The sequence below is a fragment of the Mesoplodon mirus genome (assembly GCF_964341445.2).
Source record: "Mesoplodon mirus genome assembly, chromosome: 4".
NCBI lineage: Eukaryota > Metazoa > Chordata > Mammalia > Artiodactyla > Ziphiidae > Mesoplodon > Mesoplodon mirus.
In genome coordinates this window covers 20,597,617-20,617,416 of record NC_138979.1, presented here as the reverse complement: position 1 = coordinate 20,617,416, position 19,800 = coordinate 20,597,617, and the positions used below count along the sequence as shown (strand labels likewise).

The 19,800-nt window shown below is 39.7% G+C and overlaps 1 protein-coding gene across 3 annotated transcripts in view; it reads right to left on the bottom strand.

The window, feature by feature from the left end:
- USP6NL (USP6 N-terminal like) overlaps positions 1–19,800 on the bottom strand; it is a 149,807-nt gene that overhangs the window by 69,330 nt on the left and 60,677 nt on the right. The gene's annotated exons all lie outside the window — the stretch shown is intronic.

Here is a 19,800-nt window from a genome sequence, read left to right as displayed (position 1 = left end):
CTTTTTTTTTTTTTTTTGCATTACGCGGGCCTCTCCCTATTGTGGCCTCTCCCGTTGCGGAGCACAGGCTCCGGACGCGCAAGCTCAGCGGCCATGGCTCACGGGCCCAGCCGCTCCGCAGCATGTGGGATCCTCCCGGACTGGGGCACGAACCCGTGTCCCCTGCATCGGTAGGCGGACTCTCAACCACTGCGCCACCAGGGAAGCCCTAATGATACTTTTTAATGTGAAAGTTTCAGCCCCTGTTTCAGACACTAAGCAAATGCATACTAAATTCTGGAGGGTTTTGGAAATATTTAACACACCACACATACACAAGTGAAATAAATGTTTCATGAAACAAAATGCAGAGCTACCGCAGGGTGGCACTGGGAAATGTCCTGTTTATTCTTTCCTTCCCTTCACTGTTTCCTTCTTTCTTTCTTTCTTTTTTTTTTTAAAGGGTTGGAACCTACAATATGGAAACTACTTTGCAAAAGTGACAGCCACCTTAGAGGCATGATTATGAACATTAATTACACTTAACTGGACACTAATGAATTACGTTTACACTCAGCTTAAGCCAGGTGTAACATTCAATACAGGTAAAAGATGTCAGAAGCTTAGAGAGAGGGAAAAAGTTCAAATCATAAACCAAGGAATGAGAATCAGACTGGCATCAAATTTCTTATCAACTAGAAGGTAATGAAGCACTTATTTTCAAAGTTCTGAGAAAAAAAATATTATCATGAGCTTGGAATTCTATACCAAGCTAAACAACTGATTCGGTATGAGGAAAAAGTAAAAAAAATGTTTACAGATATTACAAGGTGGGGTGAGCTGAAGAATGACTCCCCAAAATATGTCCACATCCTAATCTCTGGAACGTGTGGATGTACCTAATATGGCAAAAGGAATTTGCGGATGTAATTAAGTAAGGATCTTGAGATGGGAAGGTGACCCTGGATCGTGAAGGTGGGCACAACGCAATCACAGGAATCTTATGAAAGGCAGCCAAGAAGGTCAGAGGAGGAAGTAGATGTGAGGATGAAGGCAAGAGGCTGGAGTGATGTGAAGAAAGAAGGGGCCATGAGCCAAGGAAAGGAGGCGGCCTCCAGAAGCTCAGAAAGGCAAGGATCCCCATTCTCCCCTAGTGGCTCCAGAAGGAATCAGCCCTGCTGACTTCAGCCCAGTGGAACTGATTTCAGACTTCTGGCCTCCAGCACAGTAAGAGAATCAATTTTGTTGTTTTACGCCACCAAGTTTGTCATAGTTTGTTACAGCAGCAAGAGGAAACTAATACAATGATTCAGAGTTTACTGCCTAAACAATGTTTCTTTGACAAAGACTCTCTCCTTGTCCAAACTTTTAACATCTTCTTTACTAGGTCTTGAGTCCTGTTTTAGCCTGCCTAGCCCAGCTGTAGCAAAAATCCTGCTAAGTCAGGTCAGTGAGAGTCCCCCCACCCTTGACATCTCTTTGCTCTCGATATCTGGTCAGATTCCTCATCCCCCACCCCTGATATCTGGTAACACTGGCCTGCCTCTACCAAGAATCCTGTTAAGTTGGTTTAGCAAGAATCCCATCCTTGAAGTCTCCTCTTAGTAATTTTCTATCCACCAAGGCCCTCACTCGACTGACTGACTATAAATCTCTTATTTATAGGGATTTCTTTATTGTTTTAATAAGTGTCAGAATAATTTTTTAACAGAATCAAAAAAAGGGGTAGACACAGGATCCATGCAATCTCAGGAAGCTAACTGTGTAGTTGCCTAGAGAGTGACTAGCCTGCATTAGAATAGGGAATACAAGGTGTCTTCAAGAAGAAAGTGGATTCTAGGCAACATGTAGATCACAGATATTATTAGCGATACAGTGAAAGCTTACATATGAAAGACACCAAAAAGAGGATAAGAAGACTATTAGAAAATTCAGAACAAACAAAGCAGAGTGATAAAAGTCATGGTCAAATATGAAGCAATGTACAAAGGGGCATGGCTATGAATTTGATACATATGGGAAAAGTGAATTCATCTGACCGTGACACTTTCAACATTAGGATTATATTTCCTTCCTACATACTTCATCATAATGTTTGAGACTGAAGTAAATTATATTGACTACTGACATTGTGATTATATAAGGATTTTATTGGCTTTTAATGTTCATAACCAACTATATACAAAGTGTCTAAAATTGAACTCTGATCTGCACACTTCCACACACCCCACTCCAAACTAAGTCCCCCCTTCCTAGAAGCAGCCACCGTTATCTCCCAAAACTATTCTCCACACTATACAAGGATCTGCATGTATGTATGCACATACACATATATTTAAATGTCCCTTTTCTATTTAAAAACTAGAACCATTCTATAAATAATTCTAGATCTTACTTTTTTGCTTAACAGTACATCTTTGAGCTTATGCATATCAACACCAATAAAGGCTTAGCAACTAGTTCTTGCAGGGAAGAAGTTTAGGCTGTGAGCCCTGGTTTGTGGCATCTGCCATTTTCTATGCTGCGAATATTCCCACTGTGGCAGCCAATTACCAAGGTATCAGTGTGACGTCACCAAACGCATATAGTTCAGGCTGGGTCCAATAAATCAGTGGATCTACCTCAACCATTTTTACAGCTGTAAAGTTTCCCAATGCATGAACGTAATTTATTCAACTAGTCCTTTCTTAGGAATTCGAACTAGGATAAACTAGAGAGTCAATTTGTAATGAGAGTTAAAGATGAAACATTATGAGGTAAAGAGCTTAACAGGTTACTGTAACCAAAGGCAAGCTGAAAAAAAAGAGGAAGCAGAAACTACCAGTAAGCTGAGAAAAAGATGCTTCAGAGAGGAAAATGGTACCCAATACGCAGAGCAAAGCAGAGTCACCATCAGAGAGACCTTTTAGCCTAAAAAAAGAAAAGAGAGAGACTAGCCCGCCCCTGAGCTGCTGCTGTGGTTGCTGGCTTTCCTTTCCTGCTCAATGCATGCATACAAAGCAAATGTTTTTTCCTGAAATTATCTGAGTAAATTACCCATGTCTATAATTTGAGTTCTTTAATTCCATCTCATCTTTCAACCAAAAGAGGCCCTAAGTGTCGATGGTGCCTAAACAATGTTTCAGTTATTTGTGATCGCTTTCTTAGAATACTATGGACTATGATACACCAATTATAAAGTTTCTTCTAATGATAAAATCTTAAAAGGCACCATTGCTAAAAACGTCAGCATTTATTTTGCCATGCTCTAGATCCAAGGCTGAAGGGAACGCTCAGAGGAGAAATAAGCAGAGTTAAACAAATCAACATCAAAACACAACTAAAAACAAAATAAAGGAAGGCACACCAGTCACAAGAGAACCTGAAATACCACTTATTTTAACTGGTTATTCTGTGAGAGATGAAATTCAATACGGACACTTAAAAGTGACGTATACCCACTCTCCCCGCAGCAAAGTTTATGACTGGAGTAGCATCCCAGGAGAGCTTCACATCCTTAGCCAAAAGCTCCACCTGGTGGTCCTGTGAGCACAGATCCCAAATCTCCTGTCCCTTTTACCCTAGTCCATGCTCCTGCGCCCTCCAGCACAGTCCCACCTCCACCTCTCACAGCTCGGTTAACTCCACCTTAAACAAGTGTCTCATCAAAAATGTACAACCTCAGAAACCCATTTCTCTCCTTCTTCCTTCCCCCACTAGAGTAATAATCTCAAGAAAAATCATTTGGCTTCCTTCCCTCTTTCCATGTTAACTTGGAAACAACACAACAACAAGATTCTGATCACAGCTGCAATTATAAAAATAGTGTAACTAATCACGATCAAGGAAGGGACAGCCAAAGGCTGAAAGTTAAATACAGGAAAGAACCAAAGCCATAAACCCAAAAGTCCTCAGAAATGCCCCACTTTCCACTTCAAAAGAGCCACACAAGCTTCCACATACATCTTCATACTCCTCTGGTAATATGCATTGTCTGATACAATAAAAGTGTTCAAACAGTAAGCCTAGGTGCTCTTCAATTTTAGCTTTTGTCAGTGTAAATATGATTTATACCTTTCCATTCAAAATATTTCTATTATCTCACTAGCAGCATGATATCAGCATTTTCTATTATATCATGTTTTCATTTTTAAATTTTTCATTCAATGTGCAGAACACATTTCTTCAAATAAATTCTTATATAGAAGCCCAGCTTTCAAGCAAGGAGAGTGATGGGGCTGAGGAGAGATGAAGCAAAGTCCTCCTTGTGTTAGCACGTTTATCATCTACTGCTCAAATGAGTTCTCTTCCAACAGCTTCCCAACTGCCATCGCCACCTCCCTTTCATAGAGTCCTCTCAATTCTCCAGGCCCTTCTATTGTTTCTACAAATAAAAAGATTAACATTTTATAATTGGTAGTTTGTCTGTATGTTGTTTTGTTTGTAAGCATATATATTTTAAGACCTGTAAGAACAGGACGCATCTCCAATATTTTAAACATGGAGCACCCAGCATCGGGTAGATATTTAATATTTCTATAACTAATAAAATATTTTAAATCATAATTTTTTAATGAATTTATTTATTTATTTTTGGCTGTGTTGGGTCTTCGTTTCTGTGCGAGGGCTTTCTCTAGTTGCGGTGAGCGGGGGCCACTCTTCATCGCGGTGCGTGGGCCTCTCACTGTCGCAGCCTTCTCTTGTTGCGGAGCACAGGCTCCAGACGCACAGGCTCAGTAGCTGTGGTGCATGGGCTTAGTTGCTCCGCAGCATGTGGGATTTTCCCAGACCAGGGCTCGAACCCGTGTCCCCTGCATCGGCAGGCGGACTCTCAACGACTGCGCCACCCGGGAAGCCCCTTAAATCATAATTTTAACAACAATTCCAGGGAAGGCTTCTATTACTTGCTTCCTGAATTCTAGAAAGATGAGAAACAAAATAATTTTAAAGTCCTACAATTACTGACAAGGATTCATTATAACAGGATAATTTTCTTCCCCTAAAATTTAATCATGACTACAGACCTACTAGAGGATCCACCTTACCAATGCCCATTGCCATAAAGGAAGAATTGGTTACTGGTAGAACTGGCCTTTAGATCTACTGTATTTACCATCTGTTACCCACAACAATTTATTGAATATACTTACTTCCATGTCACTTCTATTAAACTGTAATCTCCATGAACAAAAGACAGTATCTCATTCATCTTCGTATCTCTTATATCCATCACAGTGCCTGGCACACAGTAGTTGCTCACTAAGTATTTCTTTTGAAAAATTACTCAAAATTAGTTACTAATGTGAATTATTCAACCAGGTAAACATAATATATCAACTTATTTTTAAAATTAGATTTATAAGCTATTTTCCAGATATAGCTTTACTGCAAAAAAAAAAAGAAAAAGAAAAAAGAAAATATATGCTTCTGCTAAAGATTCTTACTTTTCTCATACATTTTATTCTGTTTTTTTTTAAGTCTATTTCAAGGTAGCATTTGAAATATTATTAGGATTCAGACATGAGAAGTCACAATCTATTTCTGATGAGCACTTCTGATTATTTGCAAGACCTTCATATCCATTAAGGAATGAATGAATACATGCATGAATAAGTGTATGTATGTACTATGTGGCTACCGGAAGATGAAAGAAAACAGAGACTTGTTTGTTATGTCTGTGTTCCAACCTCACACTTCCCCTTTTTCCAGCTCCCCAACCTACTCACAGACCATCACTGTCTCACTTCCTTTACCGGAAGCTCCGGCTCACTCAGCTCCATGTGCCCCCATCATGCTTCAAGCCCACGTGGAGGGCCTTCAGCTAGAGAAACACTCCCAACTCCCTCCAACTCTTCCCTCACTCCTCACTCCTGGGGATGGGCTTGGCCGAGCTCCTTGCTTTCTCACCCAGCCACCCTGTCGCTGGGCACATCCCTTCTGATATCCTCTCCATGCAGGAAAGCACCTGCCCTGATGGGAGGCCTGGGGTTGCTTGGCTGTGCTAGTCACCGGGTGGGTAAATCTAAGTCAAGAGAGGCTAATAAGCCCTTCCCACTTCAGATCTAACGTCATGCCCTCCAATCAGCCAAAAGATTTTGCTCTCCATCTGTCAGTGTCTCCTGTGTTACTTCTCAAAAAGAAAGAGCATTACTACTGGTTCCCCAGAACTCCCAAAGTCAGACTAGTAACTCCAACATTTATGTGTAAGATGATTCACAGAGGAAAAGGATATGAAGTGATGTAACAATGTTTAAATACCATTACTACTAATGAGAAACATAATTATTACTTGTTGAATGTGAGTTTAATTTCCACATTTGGCAGCAGGGTTGAATGACAAAATTGCCAACAACAGACACCTAGAACCAAGACAAGCATATGAGTCATTTTACTCACTTCAACCTGCCTACAGTTGCTGGCAAACTCAAGACTAGACCTTAGCAGTTTTTCCAGCAGCATGAGAGCATGATTGTAGTAATAGATGACACAAGACTGGTGTGTAACGACTCCTTGCTTGTGGATACTTTATAACCTGCTTAGTGCAGGTTTAATAGGTACCAGACATTTACTATGCATTTACTATGCATAAACTCACATAATCCTCATAGCAACCTACTCTGTTAGTTTTATGACCCTCCCTAGTTTACACACAGGGAGCGTGATGTTCGAAGAGGCGAAGTGATTCAGGTCCTACAGGAAGTAAGCGGCAGAGCAGAGTCCGGCGCTCTGACTTCAAAGCCGTTTCTAACCGCCACACTATTTGTTAAAGTATAAGTGAGTGATCTTTTTCTTTTCTTCTCACCTCTGCTAGGCCTTACATTTCTTTTCTTAGAAACAAATCTATTTGGGATTCCTATGAATTTTAACAGTTGTGTTTTCTGGGTTCCAATAGCCTTCCAATCTTATCACACTAAATTGTCAATTATTTGTGCAAAATGGAGACCAATGGTGTTGTGTAGAATCCAAGAACCATTTATATAAAATATTCTTTGTGATCATAACCTCCTCTATTACATTTTAAGTGGTGTATCAATACTTTAGGATAGTAACAGGAAATGATCAAGAAACAGGCAAAGGGCTTCCCTGGTGGTACAATGGTTGAGAGTCCGCCTGCCGATGCAGGGGACACAGGTTTGTGCCCCGGTCCGGGAAGATCCCACATGCCGTGGGGCAACTAAGCCCGTGAGCCATGGCCGCTGAGCCTGCGCGTCCGGAGCCTGTGCTCCGCAGCGGGAGAGGCCACAACAGTGAGAGGCCCGCGTACCGCAAAAAAAAAAAAAAAAAAAAAAGAAACAGGCAAAAAAAAAATTGACAGGATAATCACAAAATTACTGAAGTTAAACTTTACTAAAATACTTTATGCTTTTAGTAGACACTAAATCAAATGTCTTCATGATTAATTTCTATGATTACAGAAAGAATTCTGTTGAATCCACTTCATTTCCTTAACTTTCACAACTCTTTCAGCTCATTCGGGATTGTAAGTATGTACAGTTTTATTAATTACAAAAAAACTTTGTGTTGAATTCAGCCCAATGGGTATTAATAACAAATGATGCAATTACAGCAAATTCTTGTAGACCAGGTATAAGATAAAGAGAATTCACAGACTGCTCACCCTAATAGCAAATAACTAATTCCACAGATAGTTTGGCAAGCCTTATTCTCAACCCAAAGGTAACTTTTCTACTCTTTAAATCAAAAATGCAAATATGTAGGGCCTCCCTGGTGGCGCAGTGGTTGAGAGTCCGCCTGCCGATGCAGGGGATACGGGTTCGTGCCCCGGTCTGGGAGGATCCCATATGCCGCGGAGCGGCTGGGCCCGTGAGCCATGGCCGCTGGGCCTGCGCGTCCGGAGCCTGTGCTCCGCGGCGGGAGAGGCCACGGCAGTGAGAGGCCCGCATACCACAAAAAGAAAAAAAAAAAAAGCAAATATGTAAAAACCAAATTGTGCCCAAAATGACACATGAAAACAAGAACTAAGTATTACCTACAACAACTGAGTAGCAAACAGGAAGAACTGCATTAATACATAAATAAAAGTATGAGCTATGCAAGTATTTGGTCCCCAAATGGCCCTTAGGTTCAAATTGGAACATAAGGCCATCAAAAGCCAGCAATGTGGGATACAATAAATTTAAGTGCTCATATCACACTGAAGCTGTCATTCATTCAATCATTAAAAAAGAGAGACAGGGCTTCCCTGGTGGTGCAGTGGTTAAGAATCCACCTGCCAACGCAGGGGACACAGGTTCGAGCCTTGATCCGGAAAGATCCCACATGCCTCGGAGCAACTAAGCCTGTGTGCCACAACTATTGAGCCTGCGCTCTAGAGCCCGCAAGCCACAGCTACTGAAGCCTGCATGCCACAACTACGGAAGCCCACACGCCTAGAGCCTGTGCTCCACAACAAGAAAAGCCACCGCAATGAGAAGCCCTTGCACTGCAACAAAGAGTAGACCCCGCTCACCACAACCAGAGAAAGCCCGCGCACAGCAACGAAGACCCAACACACCCAGTAAATAAATCAATAAATAAATCTTTTTTTTAAAAAAAAAGAGACAGCTCTAAACTCTGACACAACACCACGTAACTCTCACAACATACAACACACCTCACCTAACAAATCCTAAGAACAGGATCTATACATATTACACAACAAACATCAAAACTGCTATACATACAGGGGTAGTCATTGATCAGGAGTCCAGATGCATTAAGTACCAACAAAGAGCCAGGCTCATAAGTAATAACTAGCACTTATTCTGCACAATCTAAAAGTCTTATGTATATTATTTCATTTAATGTCTTCACATCTAAACTACGAGGTAGGTATCATTATCATTCACTTAGGAGACAAGAAAATTGTTAGGTTAATGAACTTGCAAGGATCACACAGCGTTGAAGTTGCAGAATTGGCATTCAGACCAAGACAATAAGGCTTCAGAGCGCTCTTAATCACTCTATGTGGTCTTTGAATAAATAAAATAGCAAGCAAATGAACAAAGGTTTATCAAGAGGATCTGTCAACAGGTATCATCAAAGTAGCATTAAACAGGGCAAGAGGCCAAGGAAATACCCTCCAGCCAATGGGAAGCCAATGTGTTTCTGAAGAGAAAAGAGGCCAGAAAAGCTGTGGAGAAATTGAAGATCACTCAGGAAGGAAGAAGAGTTTACCCTGTCTGTTAACAATGCACACTTGTTTGCTGAGCTTTTAATACCCATTAGGCACTGTGCTAGGTGTACAGAAAATCTCAGTTAATATTCAAACAACCCTACTATCATTTACACTTTGCAGATGACAAAAATGAAACGTAGAGGTCAAGCAACTTGTCCAAGGCTAAATTACCGTCAGAGCTCAACTCAAACCCACATCTGAAAGGCTCCAAAGTCTGTGTCCACCTGCCCACTATGCTAGAGAGAGAGAGAAAGAGAGAGAGAGAGAGAGAGAATGTGTGTGTGTGTGTGTGTGTGTCTAAACTAATAAGGTCTACACTACCTAGAAACTGGTGCACAGTCACCAGGAAGTGGGTTAGTTGACTCCAGTGTGCTTGAAACTACTGTTCTTGTGTTTCCACAGTGAATATCCTACTCCAATAAAAAGAAAAGTCTTCCTAGATCTGAAAATGATTACTTTCCAAAGTTACTTATTCCTGTACACTTTCAGATACCCAAGCTTCCAAGGTTTCACTCCACTGATTCCATAAAGCTGCCATAGAGTTTTAAGGATATAAAATGCATTTTCACAGTATCTGATTATTATAAACAAGGAAGCAAATTTTTCTAAAGTTTAAATTGAGGCAGCTAACTATTGTTTTCATATACAACTAGATACAATTATACAATTAAGCTTTTTTTTTTTAATTAATGCTTTACTAGTTACCAACTGCCAGACCCTGGGCAGGAAACAAGAAAGCAGGGGCTCTGCACCAATCGCATCTTACGTGGTTTTTCATTCATACTGTCTATTCACTATAATCCAATCCTGCACCTTTTTTCTCTTTTACAAACTCTTTCAACCATGTCTTTATTTTTTTCTATATACAACACATGATGTTCTTCAGAGTAAAGATTCATTAGCTCTAAATTATATCAAACTTTAAAAAATAATATTCCCAACACATCTCCTACTGGCAATTTGTAGTATATAAACATTGTACAAAGATTTCAGTATTTCCCGACAGATACCTTAATAAAACAAAATAGACATTGTTCACCAAAGCTAAAGAAATGGGTAGTGAATTTCTCACATCATTGTTTCAATGGTGGCACAGATGCTTCACAAAACATCCACTTACTAAAAGCATTCTATCAATCCAATCTGAATATCATCTTGGAACATAAATGTCCATAATTTAAAGAAAGATCAAACACCTTCACAAATTCTTAACTCTTGACTTATACAAATACCAAAATATAAGTAAAAGCATTTTCAAGCTGAGTTAGAGAAAAATCAGCACAGTAGTACACTAATATTACCCTATCTTCAATAAATAACCATCTAGGACCAAGAAACAAATCTTCTTCATTTTTGGCATTTTGTTGGTTACCAGCAGAATAGGTAATAAAGTTTCCTTAGCTTTACCCTTGGACAAAATTTGAAAAATTGGGAAAGTAGGCACAGTGTATGTAGCCATGTGTTTATTCAGCAGCAGCATTGATGGAGGGCCAGCCAGGTGCCCAGGACCATGGCGTGGAACGAGCCGGTCGGGGAGCCTGGCAAGCAGCGGGGAACTCACGCCACATGGCGACAAAGGCTGCAGGAGAAGGACACGCCATGCACTGTGAGAGCAAAACAGAGAGAGCAATCGAGGCTGGCTGAGTGAGTCGGGGAAGGCCTGAAAGAGGAGGGGATCGTTCCTGTGACAGCTCAGGTGTACTGAACAATGCAAAATATTTCCCTGGTCTTGAAACTCTGCCTACATTGTACACTTTGCCCTCGGTTCTTCTCCTTCCTCCCTTGCTACTTTTCCTCAAATTTTGTGTTAATTCCTTCCCTTCTGTCTACTCTTCGAAGACGAGGTTCCCCAGGATTTGCTGTCTAGGATTTGCCCCAGCTCATCCTTGGCATTCGTCAGTTTTTAACATTTCAGTTTCAATACTGGAGCAAGTTATCCTAAAGGCCACGGCGTATAACCACCAGCAGGTCCCTGAGGTGTGAGTGTGAACCAGCCCATGTGTGAGTGAGAGAGCTAGTCACCTGCTGCAGAGGGAGCCCCACTGCCCGGCCGGCGCCTGTCCCTATGCACTGTCACCAACACACCAAATCAAATGGGGCGGGGGGGAGGGGGGGTGAAGAAAAACTGAGCAAAACAAATAATTGAATGGCTTCAAAAAGAAAACAACCTGGCAATATTTTGGAAGTACTTCTGAATTGAGGGGACTGCTACAGTAACACAGCATGAGCCCCTCTAGAGGTGACCCACAGAGGTCTTAACTGATGGATCTCACCAGAAGTGTGCCAGCGGAAGCCTACAGTTATCCCAACACCAAGCACCAAATCATCAATCATCAACAAACAAACAAACAAACAAACAAACAAACAAAAACACCATGAACAGAAAAAAAGACTGAAATGAAATGCACCAAAATGGTAACATTTTAACCTCTGAAAGGAAGAAATAGGAATAATTTTATTTTTTTTCTTTGCACTTTTGTATTTTTTGAATGATCAATAATAGGCATATACTACTTTTATTATAAAATATGCTTTTATAAAAATATAAAGATATAATATTGATATATGTTAGAAAAAAATGTTTTTTTAATTTTCCAAACACATTTTAAGCTTTTTAATAAAAGAGTATGCTGACTGGAAAACAGACTTGCTCCTCAGTTTTTTTTATGAGGTTTTAGATGAAAAGCTATGAAACAATTTTTTTTTTTAATTAATTTATTTATGGCTGTGTTGGGTCTTTGTTTCTGTGCGAGGGCTTTCTCTAGTTGTGGCAAGCGGGGGCCACTCTTCATTGCGGTGCGCGGGCCTCTCACTATTTTGGCCCCTCTTGTTGCGGAGCACAGGCTCCAGACGCGCAGGCTCAGTAATTGTGGCTCACGGGCCCAGTTGCTCCGCGGCATGTGGGATCTTCCCAGACCAGGGCTCGAACCCATGTCCCCTGCATTGGCAGGCAGATTCTCAACCACTGCGCCACCAGGGAAGCCCCTATGAAACAATTTTTGAAGAAAGTCATCTACAGTCATCAAAATGACTCTGCTCTATCTCTATGGATACCTAAAAATTCCATTTGAAATATCTAATAATCAATCAATAATGAATATAACATATTTGAGAAAAGTAGCAGTAGTAGCGTATAGATTTCCAAAAGAAACTTGCACCATTACATTCAAGATTTAAAGACAAAAACAAAACAGTAGTCTTAAATGCAACTGACTGATGAGAGAAAAGGGGAAAGAGCTGCCATTAGGCTCCAGGTAACGCCTTGTCTGGAGATCCTGAAAATTTACATTTAAGGTTTCTTGACAGTAACCTATAAATCCCATTCCCACTCCAATGCCTCACCCTCAATTTAACTCAAAAACTTATACACAGGTACAATCAGGTTCTAAATCATTTTATTTACACAGCAGCCAAAGAATAAAACTCTTTTAAGAAGTCATTAAATGGGACAAAGCCTCTTCCAGAATACTGTAATTGATGAGTTATGCCAATTTCCACATACGCCAGGAGACTGACTATAAAAATACTTTTTACATAAAAGACCTGCCATCCTTCTCATTGTGGAAAGTATTTCTTAGAAAGCACTATTACCTACTCATTGAGTAAACTATCTGAAATTACAGAATGAATTTAGAACAGTAAACCGAATTCCTCTTTTATGAGTAAATAAGCATGACCAACTTCACAATGCAGCAAAAAAGATTGGAAACGACATAAATGTCCATCAATTCAGCTGCTAAAAATCATGAAGCAATATTCTGTACTGATTTGATTTGGATTCATCTCCAAGATATACTAGAGGGGGAAAAAAGGCAAGGTTCAGAACAGTGTGTATAACACACTACTGGGGTCAGGGATGTACATAAATACACAAAGTTAACGGCGGTTGTCCTGGGGAAGGTGAGTGGAAAGGACACTTATCTCTCACTGGATAACCTTCAGTACACCTTGAATTGTTTACCATGTACATGTGCCACCTTATCAAAACATAACACGTAAAAGTTTTAACAACTGTAAAGATAATTAAGAGGAGAAAAATCCTTCCTCAGGAAAAGGCTGAAGAGTTACTACTGCTCCAACACAGCTGCTTCTGCACAAGCAGATGGTCCCTTATTTTAGTCTCCAGAGACCTCTCAAGTGCAAGGCCACCTCAGCTTTTCCTGATGGAATGGATTCACCTTCCAGTTGTCTTTACTGCTCTAAAGGAAGGAAAGGAAGAACAGAAATTCAAAGAGATAGAAACTACTGTCAAATGCAAAACTTCTTCTTTCCTGTGACCAAACGAAAACCAATGAATACTTTCACATCCAGCAGCCCATGCAGGCAGGGGGCCTGTGTCAGCGCAGGAAGAGTTGATTAAGGGTCTATATTCTATTTTCTCGGTATATGGCTAGAAAACTAGGCCCTCTACCACAATAATCTGTAAAAGGATCAGCGCTTTACTGAGAACTGCAAAAATTAAACAAAGGATAATACATTACATTTTATGCTGTTTAGGGCTGGTTCACATACTTTAAAAATAAGCACAAGCCAAATAACAAAACTGACAGGAGAATCTGCCTCAGCAACTCACACTACAACTTTCCTATCAGTTTACTTACCAGAGGGGATTTTTACTGCAGACAAATCTGGGTGGTTTTGTAATGGATGTCGTACACCAGGGGGTCCCCAACCCGCCCCGCCACCCCCACCCACACCCCCGCGGACTGTCTGCGGCCAGTTAGGAACCGGGCCGCACAGCAGGAGGTGAGCGGCCGGCAAGCAAGGGAAGCTTCACCTGCTGCCCCCCGTGGCTCACATTACTGCCTGAACCATCCCCCACCCCCCACCCCGCCCCGCACTCGGCCGGGGAAAAATTCTCCTCCACGAAACACTATAAACTTGCGTTTATAACGTTTTTGAAATGCTTTTAAAGCCCTTTAGAGGGTATTTTTTTCATTTAAACTCATATCTTCCTTATGACACTGATCTTGCCAACTGCATTTTTGCCAACTGCAGTCCTTTTCTAGAACATAACTTTAATAAACTTGCTGACAAATAGATTACATTGTAATCTGTTGTGAATGGCAATAGATCACTGTGAATGGCAAGTTACTTTAACTGACTTTTTTTTTCTTTTTTTTTTTTTTGCCGTACGCGGGCCTCTCACTGTTGTGGCCTCTCCCGTTGCAGAGCACAGGCTCCGGACGCGCAGGCTCAGCGGCCATGGCTCACGGGCCCAGCCTCTCTGCGGCATGTGGGATCTTCCCGGACCGGGGCACGAACCTGTGTCCCCTGCATCGGCAGGCGGACTCTCAACCACTGCGCCACCAGGGAAGCCCTGACCATTTTTAATACAACCAATTTAATGGGTTCTTTGGTTTCCAATAAAGCCATCAACGCTTTGACAACTTCACAGACTCACTAGTGCAAAGCTCTTGGCAAGTACTGAGGAACACAGAATATTGAAACACAGTATCTGCCCTCAAGACGTTTACAACCCTGTAAATGAATAAAAGTATCCTTACCCTAAGAGATGTGTTCCGCAGCAAGGAAGCAAGGCAAAAGTAACAATCCTTAAAGTGCATCCCACCCTCTACAGGGGACAACATCGTTACTACACAACTTAAACTGTTCCTAACTAGACCAGAAAACTACATAGCATTTAATGAACTAATTCTAAGAGGTGATGATCTAAAGATAGAACAGAGTTTTGGTGAGATCATTCTTCTGTTTACTTCAATATTATAAATGAGAGCCGATGTGGATTTTTCTTCTAGGAGATGCCTTCAGTTTGACTTATGTTCCTCGAGAAATCTAAGCACATCTAGAAATCAGAAGCTCAAACTGCTTGGCACTAGAAAAGCCAACAGAAACCAAAGTTAATTGCCAACTTCCCTTCAAACCCTATCAAGCACCATAAATCTTGTGGGAAATGTGGTTATCTTTATTTATAATATGCTTTAGAAAAGGCCTTCCTACTGAATTATGTCTGGAATGTGTGTATATACGTAAACACTCACAAAAACCCTAGCTTTCCTAAAATCTACAGTCAATAATTTCACAAAAGTCTTAATAAAGTGAAATCAATATTGTTTCACAAATTAGTCCATATACCAGTAATTTTACCCCATTTTTAAAATCCAATTCAACAGAATTCTTAGTAACTTCTCTACCACTTATTATTGATGTAAACTTGGGCCACAACCTGTGTGAGCTTCAGTCTCCTTACCTGTACAAGAGATACACGGTGATAAGAACAAGCGCTTAGCTAACATTTACTAAATGTCTACAACGTGTCAGGTACTGCTCTAAGCTGAGCATAATGTTCTAGGCATATATTCTCAAGCAATGATCATATGTAAACTCGAACAACCCTACGGTGTAGTCACTATTATTATCACCAAATTACAGATGAGGAAAACAAAGGCATTCAGAAATGTCCAAAGGTCTCACAGCCAAGTGCCAGAGCCCAGACTGTCGAGAATCCAGAAGCCATAATCTAAATTAAGATACAGCTGCCTAAAAATTGTAAAAATCTCCTGTGCAACCTGTAGAATTCTTGCAAACATCCCATTTAATCAGGCTCATAAAAGCATTCCAGAACTTTTAAGTGCCATATAAACATAAGACACAATTATGAATAAAGTCTTTAAGACAAGATTGATAAAATTGATTGTGTAGGTACCTAAGTAAAAATCAAAATTAAAAAGAAAAGTTAAAGGGATTAAAGGGAACATCAAAGTGTATCCAGCTCAACCTCCCCCAAATGATGACCTTCCCTCTACAACATTCTGAATAAGTGGTTACTAAATGCAGTGACCTTCAGTGCTTCCAGAGATGAAATCTCACAAGCTCACAAGTCATCCCATTCCATCTTAAAATGTTCTAATTATTATTAGAAATGTCTTCCTTTTAGTTCTAAACAAAATTGGGCTTTTGCACATGACAACCCATAAATACAAATCACTGATATATTCACACTGCACACATGACATTTTATTAAAGTCCCCTTTGAAATGTGACACCGAAATCCAACATGACAGCCCAGAAAAAGTCTGAGGTGAGGAGGACAACAGCTCTATTACTGCCCTTGATCTGCAACCAAACCAGGCTGGCAAGTCAACGTAATGGGCTCCAATTTAGCATATATGTAACACCTCTCAACCTTCTCTTAGGAGCTGTCTCAATTGCAATGTAGAGGTTGACATTTTATCTGTTTTTAGTCAAGCTTTTTTTCATTTTGGTCCACTATTCTAGCCTGTAAGATCTTTGTAAATCTCCATTTCATAATCGTATAAGCTCTGTCAACTCTGTACCCTCCTCCTTCCATCATAAATCCAATGATTATAACTGAATTTTTATTCTAGCCACCAAAAAGCTGTTGAATAAGCTAAGACCCTAGCACACACTGGCAAAGACCTTCACTCTGATATAAATAAATTACTTTCAACATGATCCATCAATCATTATAAAATCCTTACATGACCAATTACTTCTAGTCTATGGTGGCATCACAGAAGACTTTATCACATACCTTTCTAACACCCAAATAAAACCTATCTCTAACATTTCCTTAGGTGGTCTATTCAGTGACAACAGCAAAGAAGGAGGTTGAATTAATTTATTCTTATTATACCCAGAAAAGCTCCTAAAGATCACTTCCTTTTAAATGCATTCATAAGCCATTATTTAATAAAATCAAGCTAGAATTCTGATTCAAATTATCATGAAACTCAATCATTTCTAATTACCAGAGTCTCCCCTTGCTCCTCTCTGAGTCCATTCTTCAGGTACTTTCTCCATGTTTAATTACCCTTACAAGACTGTTCACAATTACTACAAAACCATCCAAGACTATATTACTCCGACTTATCCTAAAGACCTGACTTAAAGGGTGTTACCACCTTCTAACCTACATTGGGCTTCAATTACGTCTCATTTCTGTCCATTCCCTTATCTGTTTGAAGATAATTTTGCTTTGACAAAACAGAAAAGCAGTTGGATGCAAAAGAGTCTGGGACTCAGATGCTCTCTCTCTCTCTCACGTTTACACAACATGACCTGCCCTGAACAGCAAGCCTATCTGGTCATTAGTGACCTTCAGGTACCAAATTATGCTTCTTAAGATGTTTTTGACATGCTCCACACTATTCACAGATGTCAATTCATTTGCGCTTGATCCTTCCTGACATTGGTTTTGTAAGTACCTACTACTCTTTTCATTCATTATTGGTTACAAATCTTTTCTTCTACCTTTCATTCAAGCCCTTGAACTCAAAGAGCACCTTTAAGCAGCTACTTCATTTTGTGTAAATTCCTTTATCTTTTCTTTCTCATTAGAATCAGTAGCCACTGTAGATTTTTCTTTTATTGATTCAGGTCTCCTTTTAGAGTCTGTGAAGATAAGCAAGCCCACCTTCACACTAATATTTTTCTAAATCAATTTCCTAAAGATAATCATATATCATAACTGGTTACTGAACTTTCTTCCTTAGAACTTGACAGATTCTAAGAAGTTACCATCACTTCTACATTACCAACAAACACCCCCTCATTAGTTTGAATTAGCCCTGAAAAGCAGTTCCCTTCACTGTTCTTATAACATCCTAAAATATATACTTACCAGTAAGAATACAAGATGGATTTATTTATATTTGAATAAGCACTGTTGTCAAGCTTAAATTCTTGGTGAAAGAAGATGGTTACAAATGATAGCAAAGTCTCATAGTCTAAATGATTCAATGGGGAAAAGACAATCTTTTCAATAAATGGTGCTGGAATAACTAGGTATCTATATGGGGAGAAATTAATAAACTTTGGCCCTTACCTCGAACAGTACACAAAAATTAACTTGAAATAAATCACAGATCTATATGTACGGCAAAAACTATGGGACTTCTAGAAGAAAACACAGGAGAAAATCTTTGTGACACTGGGTTAGACAAACATTTCTTTTAACTAAAATAAGCACAAACTATAAAAGAAATATTTACAAAATAGATCTCATTAAAATTAAAATAGAGCATCAAAGCTAAAAACTCAACTTCAAGAAATACAGTTAAGAAAACGAAATGCAAGCCACAGATAGCGAAAATATTTGTAAAATATCTGCCAAAGAGCTTGTGCCCAGAATATAAAAAGAATTCTTACAATTAAATAAGAAGATAAACAGCACGTTTTTTAAATGGGCAAAAGATTTAAGAGACACTTAAAATACCAAGCACATATCTTAACAAAGAAGATATTCGAAGGGCCAATAATCATATAAAAAGATGCTCAACATCACTAGTTATCAGAGAAATGCAAATTAAAATCACACTGAGATCCACAACAGCTAAAGCTAAACAGATGAACAATACCAAGTTCTCAGAGGGTGTGGAGCACCGAGAGAGAGCCCTCACACAGGGCTAGTGAGAAGACAGAATGGTACAGCTCCATTAGAAAAGAGTGGAAGTAGCTTATCCCATATGACCCAGTCATCCAATTCCTAGTTATTTACCCAAAAGGTATTTACCCAAAACAAAAGCATAGTCATAAAAACTTTTATGTGAATGTTCATACAAGTGTTATTCGTAATAGCCAATGATGAGAAACAACCCAAATGTCCATAAGTTGGTGAATGGATAAACAAATTGTGGTTAATCTCTACTTTGGAATACTACTAAACTGTCGGCAAAGAATGTCCTGATTTATCAGTAAATGAAGGATGTTGCGGCCATCAAGCCATCAGCCACTGCAGCAGCCCCCAACTGTGCACCCTGAGGGAATTCAGGATGGAGAAAAACAGGACACTGGCCCTAGCTAGTTAAGGTGCATATCAAAGGAATGACTTCGATAAGCCCAGACTGGCTAAATTCATTAACTCGAGGTGCTTGTTTTTTCTTTAATTAGCAGAAATCTTTTGATGTTCAACTACCTGGTTTGCTTCAAAACTCCTACATATCCTGGCTCCTCACTTACGTCTTCGGAAGAGTGCCTCAGAGCGACCTGAGAGCCTGTCTTCCGGGCTGAAGTCCTCAGTATGTCCACTGAATAAAACATAGTTCTCCACTTTTAGGCTGTGCAATTTTTTTCAGTCGACAAAATGATACAAAGGAACACATTACTAATACATGCAATAACATGAACAAAAGGAAGTCAAACCAAAACACTTCATAGTGTACAACTCCATTTACATGAAATTCTAGAAAACACAAAACTATAGTGACAGAAAGCAGATTAGTGGCTGCTTGAGGCTGGTGGCCAAGGCAGAGAAACACAAGAAAATAAGAATTTTTAGGATTCTTGATGGAACTTTTCTATATCAGGATATGGTTGGCTATGTGACTATATATAATTATGAAAATTCATCAAGCTATGCTGCAAATGGATTCATTACACTGTAGGGAAACAATACCTCAATAAATCTGAAAAAAAGATTTCATCATCTCACATTTTTAACCATCACTAATCACTTTAAATTTTATCTTTATTACACTGTAACTTCTTTCTGTCTTTTGGAGAACCTCTAAATTCATGCCCCAATTTGTTACTTCTAGGCTGTTATAAAACTCAAGTAACTAAATTTATGTAAACAGTACGAAAAATAATCACCAACAAGCTCTGAGTGAGGGCCTGAGCCCTCTCTAAACAGCATACACGAGTTTAATGCACTGACTTCATGGCATCTACTTGGGAAGTTA